A 21,655-nucleotide genomic window follows, 5' to 3' on the forward strand; every position below is an offset into this window, starting at 1 on the left:
TGGGGAACTCTCCATCCCATTCCAGGAAAACATGAATAATCCACCCCTTTTCAGCATGTATTCAAGAAATAACCATAAGTAGAGTTAATCAAGCAGTCCATGCTGCTACTGTGTCTATGGGGTAGCCACCGTTTCATTCCTTTACTTTTTAATAAACTTGCTTTCACTTTATTCCGTCCACTTGCTCCTGAATTCCGTTTTTTTTTTTTTTTTTTTTTTTTTTTTTTTTTTTTTTTTGTGACAGAGTCTTGCTCTGTTGCCCAGGCTAGAGTGCAGTGGCGTGATCTCAGCTCACTGCAACCTCCACCTCCCTGGTTCAAGCAATTCCCCTGCCTCAGCCTCCAAAGTAGCTGGGATTACAGGAGCACGCCACCACACCCGGCTAATTTTTTTGTATTTTTAGTAGAGATGGGGTTAACCATGTTGGCCAGACTGGTCTCGAACTCCTGACCTCGGGCAATCTGTCCGCCTCAGCCTCCCAAAGTGCTGGGATTACAGGCATGAGCCACTGCGGCCTCCTGAATTCTTTCCTGCCAAAAGTCAAGAACCCTCATGGCCTCCTGGGCTGATCCCCAATTTGGGGGCTTCCCCTGTGACAGTTAGAGAACCCACATATATCTTTATATTGTAAAATTACTTTAGGTCTTTGTGCCAACAGTTTGAAGAGCAGCTGTCAAAGGGGACTTCTAGCTCTGGGCTCCAGTACGTTAAACAAGAAATATCCTGATGGACCCCCCAGATCAACCTGCATTAGAATCACTGTAGGTATTTTTACAAATATAGCTTCTCAGACCCCACCCACTTAATTAGAATGGGGAGAAGGGGAGTCTGTGGTTTTACCAAGCTTTGTGAATGATTCGTAAGCATTCTGCTGCATTGCTTTCTAAACTCAGGCCTGTTTCCCACACCAGGATAATCAAGAGGGAATACTGATGTTTCTCCAGTTCCTTCCTGTTTTTTCCTGTTTCCTTCTGCAGTGACCAACACTATCAGAAATGGCATTTTTGCAGGGAGGGGGAGTACAGGAGTGGAAACAGGAAAGGCATAAATAAGACTCCTCCTTTGCCCCAGGACTCTCTCCTGTGGTCACTTTACCAATGAAGGTTTGTGAACTCTGATTGAGCTAAGTTAATTTTGTGCAAAAAAATAAATTTTGGCCGGGTGCAGTGGCTCACGCCTGTAATCCCAGCACTTTGGGTGGCTGAGGTGGGTGGATCACAAGATCAGGAGTTCAAGACCAGCCTGGCCAAGATGGTGAAACCCCGTCTCTACTAAAAGTACACAGAAAAAATTAGCCAGGCATAGTGGCGGGCACCTGTAACCCCAGCTACTAGGGAGGCTGGGGCAGGAAAATTGCTTGAACCCAGGAGCCGGAGGTTGCAGTGAGCCGAGATTGCACCACTGCACTCCAGCCTGGGCCACAGAGCGGGGCTCCATCTCAAAAAATACAAAAATTAGCTGGGTGTGGTGGCTATTCAGGAGGCTGAGGCAGATAATTGCTTGAACCTCGGAGGCGGAGGTTGCCAGTGAGCGAGATCGCGCCGTTGTACTCCAGCCTGGGCAACAGAGGGAGACTTAATCTTGAAAAAAACACAGATTACAAGGTCCTTTGGTAGAGATGATGATAACTTAATCTCGATGATTCAAATGTAGGTAGCCCTCAGAACACATTGGAGAACAATGACTTAAATCCAGTGAAGAAAATCTCCAAGAAACTATGATGTCATGTGTTCTCTTGAAATCTAGAGATTGGCACTGGGTGTGATGACTCACACCTGTAATCCCAGCACTATGGGAGGCGAGGCAGGCGGATCACTTGAGATCAGGAGTTGAGACCAGCCTGGCCAATATGACGAAACCCCATCTCTACAAAAAATACAAAAATTAGCCACGTGTGATGGCACATGCCTGTAATCCCAGCTACTTGGGAGCTGAGGCAGGAGAATCGCTTGAACCCAGGAGTGGGAGGTTGCAGTGAGCAGAGATCGTGCCACTGCACCCCAGCCTGGGCGACAGAGCCAGACTCTGTCTCAGAAAAAAAAAGGGAAAGAAAAGAAAAGAAAAGAAAGAAGGGAGGAAGGAAAGAAAGAAATCTAGAGATTGGCTACTGAATATTGACAGCTTTATCTTCCCAATTAGCAAAAATGATCCCTGCTAGAAGGAACGGATTCATTTTGGAAAAAGAGTATTCAGTAATCTCTGAAGCACAGAAACATTTTTTTCATTCTTGCTATGCAAACAGATTGTTGGCCTTCTTCAGTGAGGCAGGCCAGGACAAAATCTCAGCAGGCCCTTTCGACAGCATTTCTCCACAAATCAAATTAGGTCAAAGAGAAAATTCAGAGCTGTCTGAGGAAGGAAAAATAAAAGCTCTGAAATGTGATATAAAACTGGTGGTCAGGGGACAGGGGAACATCCCACCTACTTTGTTTGCTCTGGTAAAGGCTGGTGGCTTGTCACATGAACCCCAGGCCTTCCTGTTCTCGGCAGCTGCCTTCTGAGTCACTGTGGGCTGCAGGGGAGGGCCCCCTAACATCAGGGAACATAACAACCATATGACTCTTAGGTGAGGCCACTGTGCCAGGCCAATTCAAAAATTAAACAGCGACTACATTGCCGATTTTCATTTGTTTTAAGAACTTCTTTACTCTGTTTTTGTCTACAACTGCAAATTAGCAGAAGACAAAAAACAAACTAGTAAGTGGAATTCACATCTGGTAAGTGAGAACTGGTGCCAGTCCTATTAGTCATTAAGATCACTTAAGGGTGGAGTGCACTAGCAGGATAAAACATTAAACCAAAAGCAATACTTCCTTGTAACAGCTGGAGTTTCCTAAGACATTTTTAAAATAAAAACCTAGAATGCCTAGCAGGCAAAATACTATAGTTAGAAAAGTCAGTCTTTACTTTTCTCTTTCGATTGTCATCAGCTGTTGCAGAATTTTTTTTTTTTTTTTTTTTTTGAGACAGTCTTGCTCTGTCGTCCCAGCTGGAGTGCAGTTCACTGCAACCTTCGCCTCCTGGGTTCAAGCGATTCTCCTGCCTCAGCCTCAGGTGGCTGAGACTACAGGCATACGCCACCATGTCAGGCTAATTTTTTTTTTTTTTTGTATTTTTGGTAAAGACAGGGTTTTGCCAAGTTGGTTAGGCTAGTCTCGAACTCCTGAACTTGGATCATCCACCCACCTCAGCCTCCCAAAGTACTGTGATTACAGGCGTGAGCCACCGCACCTGGCCTGTTGCAAAATGTTGTTGGGTATGTTATATTATACTATGTGAATTAAGAATTATCTGTTAAACAGTTTAAAGTTGTAAGAAAGCCTCCTTAAGTTTAAAACTGAGGCATTCAAGAACTACTCCAAGTAAGAGAACCACACTGAGGTGTGATTCATTTGAACTTGAGTCCTGGGTCCTTAACCCAATGCCTGGATGCTAGAGATGTTCAATAAAGACTTAACGACTGCATAACCAACTTATTAGCTGTAGAATAGTTATAATAATCAACTTCCCTGAGCCTTTGTTTTCTCTTCTGTGATCAGGGAAGAAACCTCTTCTGTCTACCTCAGAGAATTTTTGTAAGTATCAAATAAAATAATGTGTGTTGAAGTTCTTTCTTTCCTTCCTTCCTTCCTTCCCTCCCTCCCTCCTTCTCTCCCTCCCTCCGTCCCTCCTTCTCTCCTTTCCTCCTTCCCTCCTTCTTTCTTTCCTTCCTTCCTTCCTTCCTTCCTTCCTTCCTTCCTTTATTCCTTCTTTCCTTCTTTCTTTCTTTATGAGATGGAGTTTCAGTCTTGTCGCCCAGGCTGGAGTGCAATGGTGTGATCTCTACTCATTGCAACCTCTGCCTCTGGGGTTCAAGCTATTCTCCTGCCTCAGCCTCCCAAGTAGCTGGGGTTACAAGTGTCCGCCACCATGCCCGGCTAATTTTTGTATTTTTAGTAGAGACAGGATTTCACCATATTGGCCAGGCTGGTCTTGAACTCCTGACCTCAGGTGATATGCCTGCCTCGGCCTCCCAAAATGCTGGGATTACATATACAACCTTTTTTTAAAAAAATAATTTTTTTTTTTTTTGAGACAGAGTCTTGCTACGTCACCCAGGCTGGAGCACAGTGGGGCAGTCTCGGCTCACTGCAACCTCCGCCTCCCCAGTTCAAGCGATTCTTGTGCCTCAGCCTCCCAAGTAGATGGGATTACAGATGTGCACCACCACACCAGCTAATTTTTGTCTTTTTAGTAGAGATGGAGTTTTGCTATGTTGGCCAGGCTGGTCTTGAATTCCTGGCTTCATGTGATCCACCCGCCTCAGCCTCCCAAAGTTCTGGGATTACAGGTGTAAGCCACTGCACCCGACCAATACAACCTCTTTTTTGATTAGAGCTTTGAAATTGGGGTAGGTTTACTGAAAATAGAACTGTACCAGAGAATTGCATCTGAAATATACAAAGCTCACCTGGATATCTCAATAACATGGCAATAACCACCCTATAACCTTTTTAAAAATAAATCTGAGTGAAAGTGATGCTGAAATCTCTCCTTACGGTCCTCTTTCTCAATCAACTATAATCCAGCAAACATTAAACTTCAGTTACCCAGAAAAGGATTGGGTAATAAATGTGTTAATTGTAGACTGGATCGTAATCAGCACTGTCACCTAAAGAATACTCACTCTGGCCAGGCGCGGTGGCTCAAGCCTGTAATCCCAGCACTTTGGGAGGCCGAGACGGGCGGATCACAAGGTCAGGAGATCGAGACCATCCTGGCTAACACGGTGAAACCCCGTCTCTACTAAAAAAATACAAAAAACTAGCCGGGCAAGGTGGCGGGCACCTGTAGTCCCAGCTACTCGGGAGGCTGAGGCAGGAGAATGGTGTAAACCCGGGAGGCGGAGCTTGCAGTGAGCTGAGATCCGGCCACTGCACTCCAGCCTGGGCGACAGAGCGAGACTACGTCTCAAAAAAAAAAAAAAAAAAAAAAGAGAATACTCACTCCTTAAATAATCCAAAAGAAAACTAAGAAGCAAAAATCCAGGGTTTGTTTCCCTATAACCAAAACAGAAGAATGTCCATAGTCATTACTGAGCATTAATCATTTGAAGATCTCCTTCCTTTTAACCTCAAGACATTATATCTTCCTTACTGTCAGGAGACCTAGAGTTCCGTCCTGGCTCTGTGCCTGTAGTCATAAGTTGATCTTATCCTTAAAAATGTAAAAATCTTTGTCTTTATTTTGGCTGGGCATGGTGATGTATGACTGTAATCCCAACACTTTGGGAGGCTAAGGCAGATGGATCATTTGAGGCGAGGAGTTGAGGGCAAATCACTTGAGACCAGCTGGGCCAATGTGGTGAAACCTTGTATCTACTAAAAATACAGAAATTAGCCAAGTGTGGTGGTGCACACCTGCAATCCCAGCTACTTGGGAGGCTGAGGCACGAGAATCGCTTGAACCTGGAAGGCAAAGGTTGCAGTAAGCCGAGATTGCACCACTGCACTCTAGCCTGGGTGATGAGGAGTGAGACTCTGTCTCAAAAATAAAAAAATAAAATCCCTGTCTTTATTTTGAAACCAGAACAAAGGACACAGTGTGATCTTTGCAAAATCATAGAATCTTGAGCTGAAAGAACCTTAAAGTTTATCTTGCTAAGTAGTTACTTTTTTTAAGCACAATTTTTATTTATTTTTATTTTTTTCAGAGATGGGGTTCAAGTTGGTCTCAAACTCCTGGCCTAAAATGATCCTCCCACTGTGGCCTCACAAAATGCTGCGATTACAGGCATGACCCTATGCCCAGCTCAGAACTATTTTATTCAAACAAAAATTTCAGCAGACGAGCTGGGCGCGGTGGCTCAAGCCTGTAATCCCAGCACTTTGGGAGGCCGAGACGGGCGGATCACAAGGTCAGGAGATCGAGACCATCCTGGCTAACATGGTGAAACCCCGTCTCTACTAAAAAAATACAAAAAACTAGCCGGGCGAGGTGGCGGACGCCTGTAGTCCCAGCTACTCGGGAGGCTGAGGCAGCAGAATGGCGTGAACCCGGGAGGTGGAGCTTGCAGTGAGCTGAGATCCGGCCACTGCACTCCAGCTTGGGTGACAGAGTGAGACTCTGTCTCAAAAAAAAAAAAAAAAAAAAAATTTCAGAAGATGAAAGCTAAACAGCTTTGGTTGAAGAAAGGTAGATTATTTGGTGGCTGTCTGCTGGCCTCCCAGCCCCTCTCTGCTGTCCTTCAGGGAAGCCCTAGGACTCCACAGCACAACTTGAACCACTGACTTAGTCTAACCTTCTCATTCATTTCATGGATTGTGAAAACTGAGATCCAGAGATATTTAGGGACTTCCCGAGTTAATTGTAAATAGCAAATTCAGGACTTTTTAGTTGTTGTATCCATGGTCATAACAAACATTTATTGAATGATTACTGCTCTGTTTCACTTGCATTATCTCATTTATATTTTTTCTTTTTTTTTTTGACACAGGGTCTTGTTCTGCGGCCCAGGCTGAAGTGCAGAGGTGCAATCTTGGCTCCTGCAATCTCTGCCTCCCAGGCTCAAGCGATCCTCCCACCTCGGCCTCCCAAGTACTTGGGACTTCAGGCACATGCTATCACAGCTACTTTTTGTATTTTTTGCGGACATGGGGTTTCGCCATATTGCCCAGGCTGGTCTCAAACTCCTAGGCTCAAGCAATGCTCCCGCCTTGGCCTCCTAAAGTGTTAGGATTACACGTGTGAGTCACTGTGCAGGGCCCTTTTTTTTTCTTTTTAGAGACAGGGTCTCACTCTGTCACCAGGCTAGAGTGCATTGGTTTGTCACTGATTTGTTTGTTTCTGAGATGGAGTCTCTCTCTGTTGCCCAGGTTAGAGTGCAGTGGCACAATCTCAGCTAATTGCAACCTCTGCCTCCTGGGTTCAAGCGATTCTCCTGCCTCAGTCTCCCAAATAGCTGGGATTATAGGCGTGAGCCACCATGACCAGCTAATTTTTGTATTTTTAGTAGAGACAGGGGTTTCACCATGTTGGCCAGGATGGTCTGGAACTGCTGACCTCAAGTGATCTGTCCACCTCAGCCTCCCAAAATGCTGGGATTACAGGCGTGAGCCACCACACCTGGCCCACAGCTCACTGTTGATACAGGAACTAGAAATAAATTATTTAGACAGATAGTGAGGGTTCTTACCAAGCAGCTCCTAAATCATTTCTTTTCTAACAAAGAGTAGCCTGAAAAACCGAGCTGCAGACATAAATAAGCAAGCTGGAAGCTTACACAAGTAAATGCCAACAGCTGTGCCAATAGGAAAAGGCTACCTGGGGGTGAGGCATGTTCAACATGGAGGCTCCATTTTCCCTTTTCTTTGTCGACCACGTGTACAGTAAAGGAACAGGCAACATGGCTCCAGCCAGGTAGAGGACCCATCTGCATAATAAAATATTAGGGTAGGGCAGCCAGCTTCTTTGCGTGCTATGAAAATGGCACACCTGGTCCATCCAATCTCTTGGGCTCTATGTAACTCAGACACGGCTTCCTCAAGCTCGTCTATAAAACCCCATGTGTTTCACCATAAGACCAAAAGTCCCACTCAGGAGTCCCTCTCTCTCCAAGAGAGAGGTATTCCTTTTTCTCTTCCTTTTGCCTGTTAAACCAATGCTCTTAAACCCACTTCTTATGTGTCCACATTCTCGATTCCCTTGGCATGAGACAAGAAACCTCTGATATTTATCCCAGACAACGACACCACTTTTCTGTGACTTCAAACTCCTGGGCTCAAATGATCCACCGGCCTCAGCCTCCTAAGCACCTAGGACTACAGGCATGCACCACCATGCCCTGCTAATTTTTAACCTTTTCTTTTAGAAACTGGGTCTTGGTATGTTGCCCAGGCTGGTGTCAAACTCCTGGGCTCACTTGTTTCTCCTGCCTTGGCCTCCCAAAGTGCTGGAATTACAAATGTGAACCACTGTGCCCAGCCTTTTATTATTTATTCCTTACAATAACCCTCAAAGGTATAGGAACTGCTGAGATCAATTTGATAAGAAAAGTGAGAAGATAGGTAAATTGCCCAAGGTCACTCAGTCACTGTGTTGTGTTCAGTTGCTTTATCTATAAGAAGGATCTGGACAAGATAATTTCTGAAGTACATGCTAGTGTGCACTGCTAAAATTCTATGGCCATAATTGCAAGTTGTGAGACTGGTTCTCACAACTAAAAGGAATTGTTACCTTTAGAACCAATTATGCTTTTCTGAGGCTCTTAACTATTTGAGGCCTACAGAGGGACATTTCAAGATGTTTTGTCGGAAACTTGAAAAATGAGTGCCAAAATTTAAAAAAAGAAAACAGAGAGTGAAGATGCATTCATTTCAATTAACCAGTCAGGGGAGTCTAATAGCCTCTACCTGTGAGCAAGTGATATCACGAATCCAGTGTTGGCTGATGCAATAAATGGCATTGCAGTGGATTAGAACATCCTACCCCAAAAATGTCATTCGAATAGGATTATTTTGAGCTGAAGAAGATTGAGAAATAGCTGATGCAAAAGAAGCTCTTGGGGCTCACACCTATAATCCCAGCACTTTGGGAGGCTGAAGAGGGAGGATCACTCAAGCCCAGGAGTTTGAGACCAGCCTGGGCATCATAGTGAGACTCTGTCTCTACAAAAAAATACAAAAATTGGCCTGGCGTGGCGGTACATGCCTATAGTCCCAGCTACTGAGGAGGCTGAGGTGGGAGGATTGCTTGAGCCCAGAAGGTTGAGAGTGCAGTGAACTGTGATTGTGCCCCTGCACTCCAGCCCGGGCAACAGAACAAGACCCTGCCTCCAATTTATTTTTTTATTTTTTATTTATTTATTTTTTTTGAGACGGAGTCTTGCTCTGTTGCCCAGGCTGGACTGCAGTGGCCGGATCTCAGCTCACTGCAAGCTCCGCCTCCCGGGTTTACGCCATTCTCCTGCCTCAGCCTCCCGAGCAGCTGGGACTACAGGCGCCCGCCACCTCGCCCGGCTAGATTTTTGTATTTTTTAGTAGAGACGGGGTTTCACCGTGTTAGCCAGGATGGTCTCGATCTCCTGACCTCGTGATCCGCCCGTCTCGGCCTCCCAAAGTGCTGGGATTACAGGCTTGAGCCACCGCGCCCGGCCCCTGCCTCCAATTTAAAAAAACAAAAACAAAAACAGAAACAAAAAACAGGCTCTTGGGCTTCTTTCCCCTGTCTAAGAACAGGACATAAATTGTAAGGGTATTTCCTTCCCCCTCCATGAAAAGGAGAACAACTCAATCATTCCTGACTTTTAGCCCACACTCTTACCAGGACAGGGATCAGACATAGCACTGAGAAAGGAATCTACATAAAAAAACTTTATTAAGATAACCTTTGGCCGGGTGCTGTGGCTCAGGCCTGTAATCCCAGCACTTTGGGAGGCCGAGGTGGGTGGATCATTTGAGGGCAGGAGTTTGAGACCAGCCTGGCCAACATGGTGAAACCCCTTCTCTCTCTCTCTCTCTGTTTTTTTTTTTTTTGATGGGGTCTCATTCTGTCACCCAGGCTGGAGTGCAGTGGCACGATCTCAACTCACTGCAACCTCTACCTCCCAGGCTCAAGCAATACTCCCACTTCAGCCTCTCTGAGTAGCTGGGACCACAGGCATGCACCACTATGCCCAGCTAATTGTTTTATATTTTTGGTAGAGATGGGGGTTTCTCCATGTTGCTCAGGTTGGTCTCGAACTTCTGAGCTCAAGGGATCCGCTCACCTCTGCCTCCCAAAGTGCTAGGATTACAGGCGTGAGCCATTGTGCCTGGCCTGAAACCCCATCTCTACTAAAAATACGATAAAATAAAAATACCTGAGTATAGTGGCAGGTGCCTACAATCCCAGCTATTTGGGAAGCCAAGCAAGAGAATCACTTGAAGCTGGGAGGTGGAGGTTGCAGTGGGCCGAGATGGAGCCACTGCACTCCAGCCTGGGCAATGGAGAGAGACCCTGCCTCAAAAGAAATAAAATAACCTTTATCTTCCAATGGTTTCTCCCCCACATATTTACCTCCCCACAGTTTGCTGCCCCTAAAAGCTGTAACCCTTTTATCTTGTCACTTCTCTACATATATACTGTTCCATGTTAAGATGCTATATAAGCCCCAGATTTTTTTTTTTTTTTTTTTTTTGAGACGGAGTCTTGCTCTGTCGCCCAGGCTGGAGTGCAGTGGCGCGATCTCGGCTCACTGCAAGCTCCGCCTCCCGGGTTCACGCCATTCTCCTGCCTCAGCCTCCCGAGTAGCTGGGACTACAGGCGCCCACAACCGCGCCCGGCTAATTTTTTTTGTATTTTTAGTAGAGACGGGGTTTCACCATGGTCTCGATCTCCTGACCTTGTGATCCGCCTGCCTCGGCCTCCCAAAGTGCTGGGATTACAGGCGTGAGCCACCGCGCCCGGCTAAGCCCCAGATTTTAACCACCCCTTTGAGTTACTCATTACTGAGTTTCTCCTTTGTGTATGTGTGCTGTCCATGCTAATAAACTCTGTTTTTCTCTTGTTAACCTATCTTTAATCAGTTTGATTCCCAGGACTCCAGCTGGAGAACCTAGGAGGGTAGAAGAAAAAGGTCCGTGTGTGTTTTTCCATCCCCTACAGTGATGGTGGTACATTATTTTGGTTTTGATCTCTGTGATCAGGGAACAATGAAGCAGGTGATGAGAAGAGATAGGAAGAAAAGACTCCCTTTGCGAAGATTATTTAGCAGTAGAAGTAGCAAAAAGACGAGTTGCAAAAAGTAAGTGGAGTTTAAGAACAGATAAGTGGTAACAACAGCAGGTAATGATTGAGACAATGTGATAATGATAAATTTAGAGAAATTTCTTATTATGTAAATAGATCCATCAGCAATAAGCAAAGTTTTATTTTTTTATCAACTTGACTAAAAAGATAACTTTTGGCCCAGGCGCCGTGGCTCACACCTGTAATCCCAGCATTTTGGGAGGCCACGGCGGGTGGATCACCTCAGGTCAGGAGTTCGAGACCAGCCTGGCCAACATAGTGAAACCCCGTCTCTACTAAAAATACAAAATTAGCCAGGCATGGAGGCACATCCCTGAGTCCCAGCTACTCAGGAGGCTGAGGCAGGAGAATTGCTTGAATCCGGGAGGCAGAGGTTGTAGTGAGCCAAGATTGTGCCACTGCACTCCAGCCTGTGCATCAGAGTGAGACTCTGTCTCAAAATAAATAAAGAAATAAATAAAAAGATAACTTTTTACATGAAAAACAAAATGTTTTGCCCCAATAATTCTGGAGCCATTGTGATGACTTTGCAAAGAAGAGAGCAGTGTTTTTATAAAGATAACCAGTTCTTGAACTTTGACCAGTGTATTATACATAGACATGATTTCACCTGACATCAAAGTAGCAGGACTCTTTAATCTCCCTATTTTATTATTGCAAATAACATTTAAACTCAAGGATAATTCACTACTTCCCTTGGTTTGAGTTTTCTGCATACAGAGTTAGATTTCTTATCTCTCTGTGTATACATGCCAACCTAAAGAATGTGGTTTTTTATTCACTCAAAGAGGAAAATGACTATGATTTTAAAAATTGACATTATAATTCTGTTCTGCTTCTGAGGTTTTCCTCCCAGCCTTGTCCCTTCCCCCATTCACAGTGTATCCTTTGCTCCAGTAATACCCAATTTCCTACTGTTTCCCAATACATTCTGTCCTATCTCTGTAACTTGGCACATGCTGTTCCCTTTAACTTCCCTTCTTACTCTTCCCCACCCTGCAGACCTGGCTAACTCCTATTTACCCTTCACGGCTCAGCTCAATTAAGTATCACTTTCTCTTGTAGATCTTTACTACTACAAAACTGTAATCAGTACCTTTTTTCTTCTTTGTACATATATTTGCATACATTCCTGATTGTGCCCTTAGTGGAAATGATTAGAAGTGGACTTACCGTGACAGAAATTCTCTTAAAATAGTCATGAGTGATAACGTGTTTGTCAAGTCAAACAGTTCCTGACTTGCAAATAACAGCACAAACAAGCAGCCCCTTGTGCTTCACTATTCTTGTTCCTGGGCCCTTCTGCTGCTGATACCTGCTTCCTTTTCATAAATGCCCCAGCTATTATTTCTGGAGGAGGTTTTTTTTTTTTTTTTTTTTGAGATGGAGTCTCGCTCTGTCGCCCAGGTTGGAGTGCAGTGGCACGATCTTGGCTCACTGCAAGCTCCGCCTCCCAGGTTCATGCCATTCTCCTGCCTCAGCCTCCCAAGTAGCTGGGACTACAGGCACCCACCGCCATGCCCGGCTAATTTTTTGTATTTTTGGTAGAGACAGGGTTTCACCGTGTTAGCCAGGATGGTCTCGATCTCCTGACCTGGTGATCCACCCGCCTCGGTCTCCCAAAGTGCTGGGATTACAGGTGTGAGCCACCATGCCCGGCCTCTGGAGGAGCTTTTAAAGGTCTGGTCCGGCTCCTCTTCTTGTGCGAGAATCTCCTCTGTCTCTGTTGCCCTGGAGCTGTCCACCTGCCTTACCCACATCCTACCACTCATGGCAGACAGGGGCTCCAGGCTACGGAATGTAAGATGAAAAGGAGAGTTGTTTTCGTTTGAGCCCAGGAGGCGGAGGTTGCAGTGAGCTAAGATCGCGCCATTGCACTCCAGCCTGGGCGACAGATGAGACTCTGTCTCACAAATAAATAAATAAATAAATAAATAAATAAATAAATAAAAAGGAGAAGAGTGGTCAGATTTCAGGGACTAGACAAACATAGCTTCAAGGCTTAGAAAAAGTTTTTACATGACTTATGAATTTGCTAAGTATTGGTGGGGTAGCCTAGGAACCACAATCTCAACTCACCATTACATTTCAACTTCCTTCAGTCTCTTTGGGAAAAGGTATTTATTCATGTATTCCTAAAAGTGACCAATTTGTCTTAGTTTGATTGGGACTTTTCTGGTTTTAGCATAGAAAGCAGTGAGCTGAGATCGTGCCACTGCACTCCAGCCTGGGTGACATAGCAAGACTCTATCTCAAAAGAACAAAACAAAACAAAAGTTCAAATTTCAAATCATCTCTTTGTGACCGTATGTGACTGTATGCTTTCAGAAAAATCCGGATCACCTCTTGAATGTTTTGCTGCTTAGAAATTTCTCCTGCCAGATGCCCTAAATCATCTCTCTCAAGTTCAAAGTTCAACAGATTTCTAGGGCAGGGGCAAAATGCCACCAGTCTTTTTGCTAAAGCATAGCAAGAGTGACCTTTGCTCCAGTTTCCAAAAAGTTCCTCATTTCCATCTGAGACCACCTTAGCCTGGACTTCATTGTCCATATCACTATGAGCATGTTGGTCAAAACCATTCAGCAAGTTTCTAGTAAGCTCCAAACTTTCCCACATCTTCCTGTCTTCTTCTGAGCCCTCCAAGCTGTTCCAATTTCTGCTTATTACCCAGTTCCAAAGTCACTTCCACATTTTCAGGTTATCTTTATAGCAGTACCTCACTCTGTTAGTACCAATTCTCTGTTTTAGTTCATTCTCATACACTATAAAGAACTGCCTGAGACTAGGTAATTTATGAAGGAAAGAGGTTTAGTTGACTCACAGTTATGCATGGCTGGGGAGGCCTTATGAAACTTAAAATCATGGTGGAAAGAGAAGGGGAAGCAAGCACCTTCCTCACAAGATGGCAGGAGAGAGTGAGCGCAGGGAAAACTGCCACTTTTAAACCATCAGATCTCATGAGAACTCCCTCACTACTATGAGAACAGCATAGGGAAACCACCCCCATGATCCAATCACGGCCCACCAGGTCCCTCCCACAATACATGGGAATTACAATTCAAAATGAGATTTGGGTGGAGACACAAAGCCAAACCATATCAATCCCCAATCCTCTTCTCATCCTATGTGATCTGCCCTGGACAATCTTAAGTTTCCATAACTTGAACTCTCATCTGAATACTGAGGATTCCCAAATGTAGCCCAACTTTTTCTTCTGACCTTTGTTCTCTATTTCTACCCTCAGCTGGAACTTCTATACTAGAATATGCACTGGCATTGTAGACATAGCTAAAACCCCATCACTAACATCACACTTAATGGTGAAAGACTGAATGCTTTTCCTCTAACATCAGAAATAAGACAAGCAGGTCCACTTTGCCACTGCCATTCAACATTGCACTGGAGGTTCCAGTGAGGGCTATTACGCAAGAAAATAAATAAATACAAGGTCTCCAGATTGGAAAATAAGAAGTAACACAATCTCTACTTGCACGGTGTATGATCTTGTATACAAAAAATTTTCAGGAGGCTGAGGCAGGACAATTGCTTGAACCCAGGAGGCAGAAGTTGCAGTGAGCTGAGATCATGCCACTGCACTCCAGCCTGGGCAACAGACCGAGACTCCATCTCAAAAAAAAGAAAAAAAGAAAGAAAGAAAGAAAGAACATTTTAAGGAATTTACTAAAAAAAAAACTATTAGAATTTAAAAATGACTTCAGCAAGGTTGCAGGGTACATCAACTTTACAAAAAAAAAAAAAAAATCAGTTCTTTACACTAGTAGGGAACAATCCCAAAATGAAATTAAGAAGGCAATTTCATTTATGACAGCATTAAAAAAAAATACAGGCCAGACATGGTGGCTCTCACTTGTAATCCTGACACTTTGGAGGCTGAGGTGGGAGGATCACTTGAGGCCAATCTGGAGTTTGAGATCACTTGAGGCCAATCTGGAGCCAATCTGGAGTTCGAGACCAATCTAGTTAATACAGTGAGAGCCCCAACTCTACAAAAATTCTTTTTAAACATTTGCTGGGTGGGCTGGGAGGGGTGGCTCACGTCTGTAATCCCAGCACTTTGGGAGGCCGAGTAGGGCAGATCACCTGAGGTAAAGAGTTTGAGACCAGCCTGGCCAATGTGGCAAAACACCGTCTCTACTAAAAATACAAAAATTAGCTAGGCATGGTGGCAGGTGCCTGTAATCCCAGCTACTTTGGAGGCTGAGGCAGGAGAAACACTTGAACCCAGGAGGCAGAGATTGCAGTGAGCCAAGATCATGCCATTGCACTCCAGCTTAGGCAACAGAGTGAGATTCCGTCTCAAAAAAAAAAAAAAAAAATTGCTGGGTGAGGCCCAGCGCAGTGGTTCACACCTGTAATCCCAGCACTTTGGGAGGCTGAGGCAGGTGGATCACCTGAGATCAGGAGTTCAAGACCAGCCTGGCCAACATGGTGAAAACCCATCTCTACTAAAACTACAAAAATTAGCCAGGCATGGTGGCGGGCGCCTGTAATCCCAGCTACTCAGGAGGCTGAGGCAGGAGAATCACTTGAACCCGGGAGGTGGAGGTTTCAGTGAGCCAAAATCGAGCCACTGTACTCCAGCCTGGACAACGAGCCAGACTCCGTCTCAAAAAAAAATTTTTTTTGCTGGGTGTCGTGGCATGCAGCTGTGTAGTTTAGCTACTCGGGAAGCTGAGGTGGGAAGAGGGTTTGAGTCTGGGAAGTTGAGGCTGCAGTGAACTATAATTGCACCATTGAAGTCCAGGTTGGGTGACAGAGTGAGACCCTATCTCAAAAAAATAAATTAAAAACAAAAATACAGTTGCCCATGGTGGCTCATGCCTATAATCCCAGCACTTTGGGAGGCTGAGGTAGGCATATCACCTGAGGTCAGGAGTTTGAGACCAGTCTGGCCAGCATGGTGAAACCTCTTCTCTAGTAAAAATATAAAAATTAGCAGGGTGTGGAGCATGCACCTGTAGTCCCAGCTACTTGGGAGGCTGAGGCAGGAGAATTGCTTGAACCCCGGGAGGTGGAGGTTTCAGTGAGCCAAAATCTAGCCACTGTACTCCAGCCTGGACAACAAGCCAGACTCCGTCTCAAAAAAAAAAATTTTTTTGCTGGGTGTCGTGGCATGCAGCTGTGTAGTTTAGCTACTCGGGAAGCTGAGGTGGGAAGAGGGTTTGAGTCTGGGAAGTTGAGGCTGCAGTGAACTATAATTGCACCATTGAAGTCCAGGTTGGGTGACAGAGTGAGACCCTATCTCAAAAAAATAAATTAAAAACAAAAATACAGTTGCCCATGGTGGCTCATGCCTATAATCCCAGCACTTTGGGAGGCTGAGGTGGGCATATCACCTGAGGTCAGGAGTTTGAGACCAGTCTGGCCAACATGGTGAAACCTCTTCTCTAGTAAAAATATAAAAATTAGCAGGGTGGGCCGGGCGCGGTGGCTCACGCCTGTAATCCCAGCACTTTGGGAGGCCGAGGCGGGCGGATCACAAGGTCAGGAGATCGAGACCACGGTGAAACCCCGTCTCTACTAAAAATACAAAAAATTAGCCAGGCGCGGTTGTGGGCGCCTGTAGTCCCAGCTACTTGGGAGGCTGAGGCAGGAGAATGGCGTGAACCCGGGAGGCGGAGCTTGCAGTGAGCCGAGATCGCGCCACTGCACTCCAGCCTGGGCTGGGCGACAGAGCGAGACTCCGTCTCAAAAAAAAAAAAAAAAAAAAAATTAGCAGGGTGTGGTAGCGTGCGCCTGTAGTCCCAGCTACTTGGGAGGCTGAGGCAGGAGAATTGCTTGAACCCCGGGAGGTGGAGGTTGCAGTGAGCTGAGATCGCACCACTGCACTCCAACCTGGGTGAAAGCAAGACTCTGTCTCAAATAAATAAATAAATAAATAAATAAATCAAGTACATAGAAATACATTTAACAAAAGAATCGTATAACGTGTACTCTGAAAACTACAAACGTTGCTGAAATAAATTTTAAAAGATCTAAATCAATGGAAAGACATCCTATGTTCATGGATTGTAAGACTTAATATTGATAAGATGGCAGTACTCCCCAAACTGATCTACACATTTAACACCACTCCTCTCGAAACCCCAGCTGTCTTCTTCGCAGAAATCAACAAGCTGATTCTGAAAAGAGTTTGGAAATTCAAAGGACTGAGAATAGCCAATACAATCAGGAAGAGGAAGAATAAAATTGAAGGACACATACATTCTGACTTCTTAGCCAGGGTCTCGCTCTGTCCCTCAGGCTGGAAGGCAATGGTGCAATCACAGTTTACTGCAGCCTCAGTCTACTGGGCTCAAGTGATCCTCCCACCTCAGCCTCCTAAGTAGTTGGGACCACAGACTGTTGCCACAATGTCTGGCTTTTTTTTTTTTTTTTTTTTTTTTTTTGAGACAGGGTCTTGTTCTGTCACCCAGACTGGAGTGCAGTGATGAGATCAGGGCTCATCGAAGACTTGACATCCCAGGCTCAGGCCATCCTCCTACCTCGCCTCCCAAGTAACTGGGACTACAGGTACACACCACTATACCCAACTAATTTTTTTTGTTGTTTGTTTTTTTGAGACAGTTTCACTCTTTGGCCCAGGCTGAAGTGAAGTGGTATAATCTCAGCTTACTGTAACCTCTGTTCCCTGGGTTCAAGTGATTCTCCTATCTCAGCCTCCTGAGTAGCTGGGATTACAGGTGCTCACAACCATGCCCAGCTAATTTTTGTATTTTTAGTAGAGACAGGGTTTTGCCATATTGGCCAGGCTGGTCTCGAACTCCTGACCTCAGATAATCCACCTGCCTCGGCCTCCCAAAGTGCTAGGATTATAGGTGTAAGTCACCATACCAGGCCCCAACTAATTTTTTTAAATTTTATATATATGTGGGCTTGCTATTTGAGATCAGGACTGATCTCAAATTCCTAGGCTCAAGCTATCCTCCCACCTAGGCAGGCTTACCAAAGTGCTGGGATTACAGGGATGAGCCACCATGCCCAGCCTACATTCTGATTTCTGAGTAAAGAAAAATAGCTTAGAGCAGTCTGGGATGTTGAGATGCAAAATTTATTGAGGCCAGAGAGACATGAGTATGTCAAGCTCCCCTGCCCACCCACAGACATGTCCAGGGGACAATTGTTTAAAGGGATTTGGGGCCAGGCACGGTGCTATAGTCTCAACACTTTGAGAAGGAGAGGCAGGAGGACTGGTTGAGCCCAGGAGTTCCAGACCAGCCTGGGCAACACAGAGAGAACCCATCTCTACAAAAAATTTAAAAAACAATTAACTAGGTGTGGTGGTGCACACCCAGATACTTACAGGACTGAGGTGGGAGGATTGCTTGAGCCTGGGAGGTGGAGGCTGCAGTGATTTGTGCTTGCACCAGTATGGTCCAGCCTAAGCAACAGTGAGACCCTATCTTAAACAAAACCAAAAGCCAAAACAAGCCAGGCGTGGTGTCTCATGCCTGTAATCTCAGCACTTTGGGAGGCCAAGGCGGGTGGATCCCCTGAGTTCTGGAGTTTAAGACCAGCCTAGGTAACATGGTAAAACCCTGTCTCTACAAAATAAAATAAAACAACATAAAATTAAAAAGAAAAGTCAATGTATAGCCAATTAATAGTTAATGTTATTTTATGGTAAATTCTTGGTAAACAACTTAGGAACTATCTCTTGTTTTTTCTTTAAAAATTCACTTGTAACTGCTGCTGATCAGAGCATATATTCAGGGCAACTTAATCAAAGGTCCCAGGTTGCAGTCCTCAAACTTGACCCAAATAAACTACCTTTCCAACAAATAATGCTGAAACAAATGGATGTCAGGTGAAAAAAAAAAAAAATGAAGTTGGAACCCTAGCTTACTTCATATACAAAAATTAACTCCAGGCTAGGCACAGTGGCTTTGTCCTGTAATCCTAGCACTTTCAGAGGCTGAGGTGGGAGGACCGCTTGAGCCCAGGAGTTCAAGACCAGCCTGAACAATATAGTGAGACTTCGTCCCTACTAAAAATTTAAAAAATTACCTGGGCATGATGGTGTGTGTCTGTAGCTTCAGCTCCTCAGGAGGCTAAGATGAAAGGATCACTTGAATCCAGCAAGCTGATCATGCCACTGGACTCCAGCCTGGGCAACAGAGCAAGACCCTTTCACACCCACACATACAAAAAAAGACATGTCTTTTAAAGAAATTTAAAAATTAGCCATGTGTGGTGGCAAGCATCTGTAGTCCTAACTATTCAGGAGGCTGAGACAGGAGGATTGCTTGAGCCTAAGAGTTTTGGAAGTTGCAGTGAGCCAACTGCCATGATTGTGCCATTGCACTGAAGCCTGGGCAATTGAGCAAGACCCTATCTAAAAAAAACCCTCAAAATTGGCCGGGTGCGGTGGCTTATGCCTGTAATCCCAGCACTTTGGGAGGCCAAGGTGGGCGGATCACAAGGTCAGGAGATCGAGACCATCCTGGCTGACGCAGTGAAACCCTGTCTCTACTAAAAATACAAAAATTTAGCTGGGCATGGTGGTGGGCGCCTGTAGTCCCAGCTACTCGGGAGGCTGAGGCAGGAGAATGGCATGAACCTGGGAGGCGGAGCTGGCAGTGAGCCAAGATCACACCACTGCACTCCAGCCTGGGCGACAGAGCAAGACTCCACCTCAAAAAACAAACGAATAAACAACAACAACAAAAAACTCAAATAAATAAAATCAAAACGGACCATACACCCAAATGTAAGAGTGAAAAGTATTAGAGTTTTAAAAGAAAACATATGTGTACATTTTCAGGAGCTTTCATTAGACAATGGTTTCTGAGATATGACATCAAAAGCACAAATGACAAAAGAACAAATGAATATATTTGTCAAAAGAGAAAATTACAACACATTTAGTTTAAAAATCTTAATTGTTATTTATTTGTGATTCTAAACTCAGGCAATATATCATTCTATAAAACAGAATGAGTCTTCCAATGAGCAAAGCAGAAGAGATTGCTTTTATAAACAGGCAGAGAGGACTTCCTTATCATGCCAGAGATAGCTTTTACAGACAGGCAGAGGGGATTTCCTTTTCATGCCAGCTAAAACTGGCCTGCTGGAGGATTTGGCTATTCTCTCTCTATCTCTCCTGATTTCTCAGAAGGTCAGATAAAGATCTTAGTTTTGACTTACTGACATGCAATTTCAGCATTAGTAACTCCATTTTGGTTGGATCTGTTAGGCCTAGGACAGGAGCTCAGTCCAAACCAATGGCCTCCTATAAATTTTATTCTACACATTGAACATCACTGAAATATAAAACTTTTTGCTTCCAAGGACATCATCAAGAAAATAAAAAGCCAAATCACAGAATGGGAGAAAATATATGCAAATCATATCTCTAACAAGGCTGTTCTTTTTATAGTCTAGATATATAAATGGTGAGGATATGGAAAAATTGGAACTCTTGTACATTGCTAGAAGAAATGTAGGATGCTACAGCCTCTATGGAAAACTATTTGGTGGTTCCTTCAAAAGTTAAACACAGAATTAACATATGACCCAGAAATTCTACTCCTAGGTATATATCCAAAAGAATTAAAAACAAGTACTCAAATTCTTTTTTTCGAGACAGAGTCTTGCTCTGTTGCCTAGGCTGGAGTGCAATGGTGTGATCTCGGCTAACTGCAAGCCTCCCGAGTAGCTAGGATTACAGGCACCTGCCACCTTGCCCAGCTAGTTTTCGTATTTTTAGTAGAGATGGGGTTTCACCACGTTGGCCAGGCTGGTCTCCAACTCCTGAGCTCAAGTGATCGTCCGCCTCGGCCTCCCAAAGTGCTGCTATTACAGGCTTGAGCCACCCTGCCTGGCCAAATTCTTATACACCATTGATCACAGCAGTATCATTTATAATGGCCAAAAGGTGGAAAAAACTCAAATTTCCATCAACTAATGAATGAATAAACAAAACGTGGTATAGCCATACAATGGGTTATTATCCAGGCATAAAAAAGAATGAATACTGATACATGCTACAACATGGATGAAACTCGAAAACATTATGCTATGTGAAACAAGCCAGACACAAAAGGCCACATACTGTATGATTTCATTTAAATAAAATATCCAGTATAGGCAATCTATAGATATAAGAAGTAGCCTAGTGATTGCCAGGGGCTGAGAAGAGGGCAATGGGAGTGACAGGGTTTCTTTTCTTTTTCTTTCTTTCTTTTTTTTTTTTTTTTTGCAAGTCTGATCTTATTTATTTGTTACTCACTTAGAAGCAGAAGCTCGCAGAGAGGAAAGTCTGCATCTCTTCGCAAATTGTTCCTGGCACTTCTCCTTAGCCTCCTTAATTTCCCTTGGCCAAGAGTTTAGCATATTCTGCAGCCTCTTCCTTATTTTTCTTAGTAAGCTGCTTCTTCAGAGCAATACACTGCCATCTGTGCTGCAAGACACGTGGAGTAACAACACACTGAATCTTGGATGTTTTGTTTCTAGGTCCTAGGTTTCTTACCTTCTTTGTTTAAGCGCTTTCTTACAACATACTGGTGGACATCATCTTCTTTTTTTTTGTTTTTTTTTTTTTTTTTTTTTTTTTTGAGACGGAGTCTCGCTCTGTCGCCCAGGCTAGAGTGCAGTGGCCGGATCTCAGGTCACTGCAAGCTCCGCCTCCCGGGTTTACGCCATTCTCCTGCCTCAGCCTCCCGAGTAGCTGGGACTACAGGCGCCCGCCACCTCGCCCGGCTAGTTTTTTGTATTTTTTTTAGTAGAGACGGGGTTTCACCGTGTTAGCCAGGATGGTCTCAATCTCCTGACCTCGTGATCCGCCCCTCTCGGCCTCCCAAAGTGCTGGGATTACAGGCTTGAGCCACCGCGCCCGGCCTGACATCATCTTCTTTAGACAGACTGA

General features: G+C 44.6%; 1 protein-coding gene across 1 annotated transcript in view; it reads right to left on the reverse strand.

Moving 5' to 3' along the window:
* LOC105489173 (perilipin 2) overlaps positions 1 to 21,167 on the reverse strand; it is a 90,187-nt gene extending 69,020 nt beyond the window's left edge. Inside the window, exon 1 of the mRNA XM_071077845.1 lies at positions 21,020 to 21,167. The gene's annotated coding sequence lies outside the window, so the exon portion shown is untranslated. The remainder of the gene's footprint in view (positions 1 to 21,019) is intronic.
* Positions 21,168 to 21,655: the final 488 nt, after the last annotated feature.

This window comes from Macaca nemestrina, chromosome 14, assembly GCF_043159975.1.
Source record: "Macaca nemestrina isolate mMacNem1 chromosome 14, mMacNem.hap1, whole genome shotgun sequence".
Classification (NCBI taxonomy): domain Eukaryota; kingdom Metazoa; phylum Chordata; class Mammalia; order Primates; family Cercopithecidae; genus Macaca; species Macaca nemestrina.